Genomic DNA, 9,942 nt, shown 5'->3' on the forward strand with positions numbered 1-9,942 from the left:
GTAAAATACAGCACTTCAAATGTAATACCTGATTTAACAAGGGTTAATTTAAGGCATTGTACCCATTTTAAAGTGCTGTAAAGCTGTGCACTTCTGTTAAGTCATGGCAATAAAGCACTTTAAATGGCAAAAAAAGCACCTTCTGTACACACCCATAGTTTCTCCACCCTTATGTGATTCTCTACATAACACTTACTAGGCAAGTTTCCTCAGCTGCCTTGAGCCCAAGGGAATAAGCTTCATTTGTATGTTATCACAGGGGAATGCAGGACTGCATACCTCTCTGCTTACTAAGCAATCCAAGTTCTTCCCACATAAAAACATTCCAACCCTCAGTAATATGGAAAACACCTCTCAGCTGCTGGCTGCCTTCTGGACTGTCATCAGTTAAGCAGCTCTGTAATACTTCTGGAATTTGTGTTCCTAGTGTCTTGGGTGAGAGGGTGAGGACACCACTTGCTGGTCCCTGTATCAGCAGTCATCAGTAACAATGTTTTTTGGCCCTTGTTGCCAAATGATAGAAGTCAATTGTCACCTGGACAATGTTAGGAGGACTGAACCTGAAATAAAGGAAGCAGCTAAAAAAACCAGCCCCCTTGTAGCACTAGAAAGTCATGGAGAAAGATGAAATTCAGCCTGGACAGGTATAATAAAGCCACCCTCTTCTGCCATGTTTGCACTATTGCAGCACCCCCGCTTCCCCAGGCTACATGGGCTTGGCGAAGGAAAGTCAAGAGTGGAGCCACGGAAAACTAAAACTGGCAAAAGCAGACACACAGGCAGGTTTACAGAGAAGAGACTGAAGATGCCAGTATTGTGAAATAGTCACTCTGGACATGAGCTCTCCTTTACAGACTGGTTACTTGTTCTCATGCCCTGAAATCCTGCCCCGCTACTCCTGCCTCAGGCTTAGTCTCATTCACTTTCCCCCATTCGCTGTTTTTAGCACACTCCTTCTTCAGCATCCTCTCTCTCATCCTTTCTCCCTCCACTGAACTGGACTATTCCTATACAAATGGCTACAAAAGGAAAGGGTTGTGGTCATGGATTTAGCAACTAAACTATCATGTTTCCCTTGGTTTCCATGGGAACCCTTTCCTCTATATTTTGCCTGTCATGTCTTTTTAAATGTATTAATAGGGGTGGGGCTATCTCTGACTATGCATCTGTATAGGATCTTCACTGCTTTAAAAGGTATTTGATAATGTGATTAGGACCAATAAAGAGAGACCTCCTTTAAGAGAAATTCCTGTATACATCCAAAAACTACCTCTACGTTATCTTTCTTCTAGGCCACTTCTTTTTTTATCCCATTTCAATAGGATTTTACATGTCAAGTTCAAGTGCATTCGTCCTTACAGAACATGCAGGCTGTTAAATAAGAGCAGATTCATCTTTTTTCGGCTTAATTATTGATGTCAATACTCTGAAAAGTCTTAGAGAACTAAGGGATATGTTCCTCTTTGCCCTTATTCTGCAGCTTTCCATATTAAAATGCACGGTTTAGACATTCCATTATACTGATCTTTAAAGGGTACTTAGGCTTTTTACAGCTGAGCTTTAAGAGTTCAGGTTGGGGTGAGAGTGAAATGAAATACATGGAGGCTCATAACAGCATACAGCATTTAGGGCAGCAGAGAAAAATCTGCACCCACGTGCCTTGACCAACTGCTGCAGTACTTAGAAATTATTCTTTCCAAGGCAAGTTCAGACAAAAAGTGAAATGCCTCATCTGTGCCAGCTTTATAAAGAGTTCAGTTGACACAGAAACTTTACTATGTTATGCTGCATGGTACTTTAGCTGTAAAAGTCTTGTATATACTGTGTTGCAAGGATTCTGTGCATACAGGCACAATTGTTGTTACTGCTTCGCAAGTACCTCTAGCAGTGGCTCCATGCCAGAAAAATTGCAGTATGAATATAGAGAAGAATGTCTTTAAAGTGTGATCTGTTCCACATCAGAATAGTTTTCAAAGGGACACTCAAGCTTTGGATTCATTTGATGTTGGATGGGACAGATGCTTAGATAGTACAGAAGGGGGAAATAGCACTATATGGGCAGGACAAAGTTGAATAAAATAATCCAACGGGTCTTCTCTATTTCTAAGTTCTATGTTTGCAATTTTTATAGGTGAATATGGAAAAAAAAAAAGGCTGAATGGATTCCCTGGACAAAGATAATTGTTCATATTCTTTAGAAGAAAATATAGATATATATAAAATGTGAAAATAGGATAACATATCTTGCACTGAAAATTTAAGAACTTTTTTTCCCCAAAGACTGAGGACTAGTAGTTTACATAATGAAATGAAACACTTTTTGTTTTCGGAGTGTTTCCAAAAGGATGATAGCTTTAAATTTGCTGTTCAAAATTTTGCTCAGTTCTTCTTCACTGGAGAGGTGCCTGGAAATATCAGATATTCAGAATTTAAGCTGACTGTGACTGTTGTTTTATTTCTTTTGTGTTTTGTAGTTGAACCTTGTAATTGTTCATCTTGAAATATGTTTTATGTGACTATACTGTCACTTAAATTCACTTTTATGGTGAATGGTCATGGTAGTAAATCGCTTAATTATACAACTGACCTAAAGTAATCACAATAGGCATGCACATGATTGGATGAGTTGTTCATGAATAAATCATAAACATATTTTCAGATATACTACTACTTTTTTCTGTGGTCTTCAATGAGCTATATAACAAAGGAAAATTGAATATTTTGAAATGTACTACTACTGTGCTGAATTTTCCTAGAGAAAATAACTCAATTATTACTAACAGAAGTTGAAAACAAAATATCCTGACTAATCTGAAATTGTGTCCCCTATCTGTTCTGTGTCAAAGCAGGTTATGGAACAAAGAGCAAAACCATCAAGCTACTGAGTTTTGAGTATTCTTGGTTAAAGCAAACAAAAAACGCTCTGAAGTTGCCAGCTGCTTTGGTATTTTCATTCACTGCCTTTCCCTAAGAATATACATGTGCTGCTACTTCCCTGAAAGTTTCACACTAGATCAGCTTTACCATGTAGCTATACTCTAGGGCCAGAGAGCAGTTCAGTTCATTTGGCTCATCTTAAAGAAAAATGAATTTGTCCTCTCGTATGATAAGACTGAATTAAGTTTTTTATGTTCTAATCTTTTGTGCGGTGCTTGCAGCTGGCAATAAAGAGCTTCATGTCTAAACACAGAACCAAGAGAGCTGGCCAAATCTGACTCAACAAAGCTATTGTGTTTGTATTTTAATTGCTTGTGTGTATGTGTGCACACATGCATATGTGTGCATGTGTGTGAATTGGCAGTTTAAAGGGATAAATTATTCTTTTCTCCTGAAATCTGTACAGTTCTCCTTTTCATAATATAGCTGGTAGTATTAGCAGCAGCTAATTCCATTGAGAAAGGGAGTAGAGCTCATGCTGGTAAAGGAGGTAGTCCTTTCCATCATAGCAATTGCTGACAATCTACCTTCTCTCAGTGGTACATATCATTATTCATTAAAGAATGATAGAGCACGTCTGCCTTTGACACCTGGAAATGGCATTCCAACTTTCCAACAATGATCTAAATGGAATATTTTTCCATATGAAGCAGTAAAAGAAAAAGATGAAACACAACAAACATGAAATCTGTGTGATTCACATTTGTCAAAATAGGATTGCACTCCTATGAGGCAGAAGTAGATAATAAATGAAAAAAACAGTTGTGTTAAAAATGTTTTCATGCCAATGAATTTGAGCCAGAGCCCTTAAAAAAGTACGAAAGAAAAAAGAAAAACTCTATATTGACACTTTAAATAAGAAAGAACAAGTCTTCCTTTATGAAAAATAAATTAATGGGAACATAGGGCAGGAAGCAGTACTGTAATAAACAGTGGACTCCCAGGGAACAAACCCCAGGCATTTACTTGGAGGATGTACAAGAACAGCAGCAGATGCCCAGCCCTTGCCAACCCACTGATGCTGGCAGCCAGGGTGCAGACACTGCCTGTTTGTCAGGATCCCAGGGATTTGAACCTGGAGCAGCCGAGCCAGCAGGTAAAGAGAGGCTAAATCCTCAGCAGCACAAGGCAGCTGGTCTGATGCTACCCCAGCCCAACCACAAAGTTATTATATATATTTTGTGTGTGTAATAACTTTGTGACTTGTTCCTTGTTTTATCACACCATTAATTGAATGAACATGTGGCCAGATCACTACTTAAGATGTGATTAACCATCTCTCAGGGGCCCTAGATGCCTAAATCTAATTCTATTCCTTCCTGCTTGAATTCTTGAAAAACACTTAATGCAAAAAGTGTATGGGTCCTCGTCCACCTCGCTGCTTTTTGTGACTCAGTTTTAAGAGTACTATAATGGTGTGTTTTAAAAGTAGGTGAATTAGTAGATTTTCAAAAGAGTGGATTTGAAAAAACGGAAGTAGAATTGTACTAAGTGCCTAAGTCCAGTTTGCTAGACTAAACCTCCATATGTCTGAAAAGGGGTGTTTGTGCCTGAAAGCTTGCAAAGAACAATTTGTCCAACTATTTACTTGGTCTAATAAAAGATATTATATTTACCCAAAGAACCTTGTCAGCCTAAGTCCACTTTAATACCTAACAAGTGGACTAGAATTTGCCCCATAGGGTCCTTTTCCTTTTTATCCCATTCAAATTAGCAGGGATCAAAACGGATTCTCCTCCAATAACTGTTTGGTGGCTTATGGAAAATTAACTAGTGGTCATTTCTGAGTGGATAAGCATGCACCTTGCATTGAGAGGTGTCTGTTGACAATCCCAACAGAAAGTTCCATGACCACCAAAGATGATAGGAGCCAGAGGCAGCTGGACCCAGAGGAAGCCAGCAGGAAGGCCTGCCCAGGCCCACCCCACCTCCAGGCTCCTCCCACTCCAACTGGAAGCCTCTGCCTACCAGAGCCTTCTGGCCTGGGACCCTGGGGCTGTTCCCCACCTGCCTCCACTGGAGAAGGAAACTCGGATAAGAACACAGGGTGGGAGGGGGACAGGGAAGGACCCAGTGCTCAGGGCCAGGCTGGGCCAGCTCCTGCTGAGTCCTGCAGTCACGGTCACGCAGCCAGGAGCCATATGGTGCTGGAGCAGCTGGTGGTGGGCAGAAAAGCAGGGAAATGGCTGTGTGAGTGTAGGAAGGGAGGGACAGAGCGTGTGTGTGTATGTGTGTGTGTGTGTGTTCATAGGGCAAGTCCCACATACACACCCCACCATACACATGCACCCACATACCCCCTCGCACTGCTATACATGCAGATCCCCACCCCCTCACCCCCTCACACATCTCAGCCACCTCCCCACACCCCACATATTCACACACACCCCCACATGCTCCCTCACCCTACACTCTCCACACACACACCATCCCCTTTCCCTCACTTACTGACACAGCCACAGCCTCCCAGTAACCTATACCCACCCCCCATGCCCTCCACCTCCCCACAGTATACAAGACCAAGACTTCATTTTAAGCTATTATATACAATCACCTCTATGTACACTACATAAACACATGTAAATCAGGACAAAACTACTGTTTGAAATCAAATTAATGAATGTTGTAGATGTTTACTTTTTAGAATATAATTTGGTATTTTTCTGGTTCTGAGATGGCAAAAACCCCTTGCTGAAAGGAGTACTTCTGGGGGCAAGCAGAGGGATTTCTGATAGCAAAGGTCAGGGGTTAGGGGGCAGGAATTTCAGCCAAAAGATGGCGAGCAGCAGATGGGGCACCTGTCAAGGGGCAGGGCTATCTATGAGGCCCTCAATGGCTTGCCAAAACTCAGTAAGTGGCCCTCCACCCAAAATAATTACCTAGCTTTAGTTTATATGCAGAATTCTATTAATTTCAATACCTTACTGTATCAGCCATGATGCTGTAGTCTTGCATGCTTGGTCCTGAGTTTTTATGAAGAATATCAATTGTGCTCAATTAACTGATAAGCTTAAAGTGAACAACAAGCACCAGTAAATGGTATGACAGTAGTAACATCTTATTTTTCTCTCATAATAAAAGTTTAGACATAGGTCTTCTGTGTGAAAACTTATGCTTTTAATTCTTTCTTTCAGGAGTATAGGTTGTAGCTGTGTTGGTCTAAGGACATAAGCAGATAAGGTTCTTTGGGTAAATCTGATATCTATTATTAGACTAACTCAAATAGTTGGAAAAAAAGTTGTTGCAAGCTTTTGGGTACAAATACCCTTCCTCAGGCTGAGGAAGCATCTGCAGTTGGTCTGTGCACGTCCTGAATGGCTTCTTTACTATTCCATCCAGGAAGAGCACAGACCAATTGTAGACATTTCTTGAGCTTGATGGAGGATATTTGTACCCAAAAGTTTGCAACAAGAATTTTTTCAACTATTTGAGTTGGTCTAATAAAAGATATCAGATTTACCCAAAGAAGCTTGTCTGCCTATAATTCTTTCTACCACTTTATGCTTCCTTACCACTGATAATAGGTTTATCATAACATATTAGATGATGGAGTTTCATTTGTAAAATTTCCATTACCACTTCTTGGTTAGTGGATTTGTTTGATGATTGTTTTGTGTTTATTTTCCAGAATTTGCAAAATACTTTTTCAAGTGCTCTAGCATTTCCAGCAAATCTATTTTCCTTTGGAACACTGTACATCCATTTATAAAGACCTACAAGTCTTTCAGACCAGTGATAAAAGTGGAGACCAAAACTCAATTAAAAATATAATTTAGCTTAAACACAAGCAAGAAAAAAGTTGAAAAATGGGATCACTGAAACAAAATGTCCTTGAACATTGCCTTATAATATCATCATTCAGACTTCAAACACAGCAGACAGAGAAAAGAGTCATCAAGGGCCCTGGAAGCATTCAGTATTGCCATTTGGTTTGACTTTAAGTTTTAGGGTCAAATTTGGAAGCGTGTTAATGAAACTTTCATTTACTGAAGGAAACATACAGGCTATCATAGGAGAGGAAGGAGTAGTGAGGAAAGGAATCAAAGTAGGAGGTCACCTTAGCTTCAGTTTCCTTACAACTTCATCTTCTTAAAATGTAAATTGTAGCAGCTTGGACTTCTGTGCGATCATTTAACATCCATGCATGCTTCTAAATAGGACCTAAGTGCTTGTTTTCTCTGTCATTGAAGCCATGTCATTACCATTCCAAACTCACCAACAGGACATTGCACTTTATTACTTATGGGGGTCCCATATGTTTCAGTTTCTGCCGATTTGCATTGTGGTTTAAAGGAGTTATGAAGGTTATCCAGCCTAACTTTTGCTCAGCATCCATCCAGAACAAACTGCTGGTGCATAAGCTATTGATAGTCTCTTTCTTTCAACATGCCTCTTGTGGACTGGAAGTGGGAAGTGGCATAGACCCAGCTAGGACAACACCTTATGCTTGTTGGGGATGTTATCCTTTTTTTAAAAAATCCCTCTGGTCCCTGGCCCTTTTATGCCTGTGGAGCTGACCATGTATATGATGTTGTATGAATGCCATTGGCACATGATATAAATGGGGAGATAAATATCTGGGTTCCTCACCCTTGGGGCTGGGAAGCTAAGGCAGATCTGAAGATTGTATGTGGATTAAGACCATCAGGAAAAAAAGAACTGAGAACATATTAACAAAGAAGAAGATGAAGTTTTGGCACTGCAGCAGGCTAAGCTACAGTTACAGCATATTCTTACTGAAATCTCAATGGAAAAATACTGTTGAACTGTGAATATACATTCTTTGCCAGAGTTCACAGGGTGCAAGAATACATTGCAACTTGGAACCATGTGCATTTTCATGGTTCTCTAGACTTCTCTCTCTGACATGTCAGAAGACTGGCATACAAAGAGAAGTAAATCTTGATATGATTTTATCTGCTTGAATGCTAGGATTGTTCATAAAACATGTTGTCCAGTGCAGCTGCATGTGCCTGATGCAGTAGGGTCTTAAATAATCCAATCATATCCACAGAAAAAGCTGTACTTCAAGAACAAATACATCCTCCAGCAGCTGGGAAACATTTAATTTTTAAATAAACATAAAAATAGCATGACTATTGTTGTAGTCATGAACTGAAAAAGTACATGCCATGCCATCCCAATGGTTTTTTCAGGACAAAAATCTCTCCCATGATGGAATCTCATGAAAAGAAATGTCTCATGAGATTTTTATTGCATCAGGATGTTTTTATGGAACAATCAGGATTAGCAAAAAGGCCCATTGAATCTACTTTTTATGGATTCCACTTCCCCTAACACCACTCAGTTGTAGCTTCCCCCAAGGATTACAGGTAGGAAACAGTATAAAAAGCTCTGAGCCGATGTGGAATATGCCTTAGCTGTGGCCCCTCAGAACACATTCCAGTTATTTCTCAGCTATTGTCTTACAAGTTCCCACATGGTAGCTTTTCTTGCTGTCTTGTTATATTTACTTTTTTACCTCTGAATGACTGCGAGCTACAAAGGTGAAAAACATAAGGCTTGCCCTGTTTCTATTTTCCCCTCTTGGATGTGAATCTTTTTTCATTGAACTTCAATTGTTGGTATTTTCTTTTTATCATTGTTTTTACAGTTAGCAGCTAAGGTACACTTCTGCATGCTGTTTTGCTGATTACTTTTACCACGTGCACATGACAGTTTTCATGTATCAGACATTACCAAAAAGGTAGAAGTTAGTGGCCTCTTGATTCGTTATATGTTTGAAATACTTCTGCAATATTTTTCTGTTTTCTTCTCCTCTTTCTCTTTATTTTTCTTGTATTTTGTTAATCTCTTGTTCCTTAAACCAATGCCTCATGCAACAACTAAAGAGAATGCAATGGAAATAAAATGTAAGCAGCTTCAACTCATGTAAAAACTGCTAATGGAAATAGAACAGAATGTTACGGAATTATAACAGCAGGGTGGACAAGGAACAGTATTTATCAACCAAATAATATGATGGCAGGTCACAGTACAATCTGCATGAATATTAAGGGTGTAAGGTCCCTCAAAATTACAGTTTTTAAAGGGTACAGAGGAACTAGGAAGGCTTTGGGTGCTTAGAGCTACCCAGCTGTTTAGTAGGAATGCATGCAAATCCACCAGCACTAATTTGTAATCTTAAGGGCAAGAATTCCAGCTCTCTCTCTCCCTCTGTTTGCTCTTCTTCAAAGTAGGAGGCTGTTGCTTTTGTGTGATATTGAAATAACGGATTGAATAGAAACCACATAAGTAATGAATATTTTTCCAGTTCTCAAAATGTATTCCCAACCAATTCATCATGATGACTGTCAGTGCAATGAATACTAAATTACTTTGTATAGTGTTGGGGAGAACTATTTTGTTTCCTATACCACATCCTTCCTTTGTTCTTCTTTCCCACAGCCCTATCACCTGAGAAATTCAAATCAGAAAGGGAATATCCTAATAGTGTGGCATTTATATTGCAGTGCATATATATTTCACAACAATATGTTATACCAGCATTCAGCAAAGTCTATCAAAGTATTTCCATAGGCAGATTCATATTGTTATCTTCCTATTGTATCTCATTAGTATAAATTAAGTGGCAACTGACTGGGCATTTTGCAAAGGTCCCCCAAATTCACTTTCTACTTTTCAGGCTACGTTTAAAAATTACCTTTTCACAAGTATTCAAATGGTGGCAGGGTTGGGGGTGAGAATGAAGAAAGAAAGGAGAATAAATTGAAAGGTATTTGTAATGGCTAACCTTAAATTCTTGCACAAAGTTGACTAAAGAATATTACTGAGCTCCCTTTTTTAACATTTTCATAAATCCAATTAAATATTAGAGATGAGAAAACACCAGGACACAGATTTTGAAAGACCTCTATGACACCAAATTATGGGGAAGTGCTGTCACTGTACAGCAGAGATGGGAAATGTCTGGCCTGCAGGCAGGATCCGGTCAGCTGGGGACCCCATTTCCCAGCTGCCCCTGTCTACATGGCTTCTGCCAGT

This window comes from Alligator mississippiensis, chromosome 3, assembly GCF_030867095.1.
Source record: "Alligator mississippiensis isolate rAllMis1 chromosome 3, rAllMis1, whole genome shotgun sequence".
NCBI classification, from domain to species: domain Eukaryota; kingdom Metazoa; phylum Chordata; order Crocodylia; family Alligatoridae; genus Alligator; species Alligator mississippiensis.